Source organism: Penaeus monodon, chromosome 33 (genome assembly GCF_015228065.2).
Source record: "Penaeus monodon isolate SGIC_2016 chromosome 33, NSTDA_Pmon_1, whole genome shotgun sequence".
Classification (NCBI taxonomy): domain Eukaryota; kingdom Metazoa; phylum Arthropoda; class Malacostraca; order Decapoda; family Penaeidae; genus Penaeus; species Penaeus monodon.
The window spans coordinates 16,869,189-16,870,016 of NC_051418.1; positions in this window are offsets into that span (position 1 = coordinate 16,869,189).

The window sequence follows — 828 nt, forward strand, 5'->3', positions numbered from 1 at the left end:
TCATGTGTGCATTATATTAGGTTTTTGTTGTGAAATGCAGTTTTTTATTTGTATTTTTCATTAAATACATATACATATACACCAAATTGTGCACACGAATGCATTCTAAAGTTTAGGTTCACTTGTATACTTACTCACAAATTGTATTTCCCCATATTTAAGAAATCATGTGGGGAAAGAAATTATGAAAAACAAGCATGTGATTGTATAATCCATCTAGTCATTAATGAATTCATTGTGATTTTTTTCTGTATTCACTTACATTTGCAATGTTTACTCAGGTTGCAGTCAGATATAGTATGGTTATTGAGTAATTTCTTATTTGTAGTATTTTAGCATTTCAAGAGCTTTAGAAAGTTGTATTTGGTTTTCTTTAAATATGCAGTATTGTTTCATAAGCTCACATAGTTTAGTGTAAACCTTACTCTCAACAACTTGCTGTGGGAATTAAACACATGGCTTTATAAGTACATAAATGATATCTGAATATACTTTAAAGATGCCTTATTTTGTGTAAAGAGGTAAATTCTGAAGTGATATAGTGATGCAGAAGTTGGATTTTATACTTGTGATACTGTATATATTGCTAAATATTATTAAAATAGTATTTATACCAGAAACATTTTTCACTTTCCTTTGTACTGTTTAGAAAGGTAGATGAAGAAAAACATGTGTTACTACAGGTTGTAAAGAAAATTGAGTCATTTTTCTTTTTCATTTCTACACCATTTTCCTCCTATTTCCCTTTCTTTCTCATGTTAAAATATACTTACAGTGGAATTATTATCACAAGTAAAAATACCTACATTTGATGTAAATAAGGGAAAC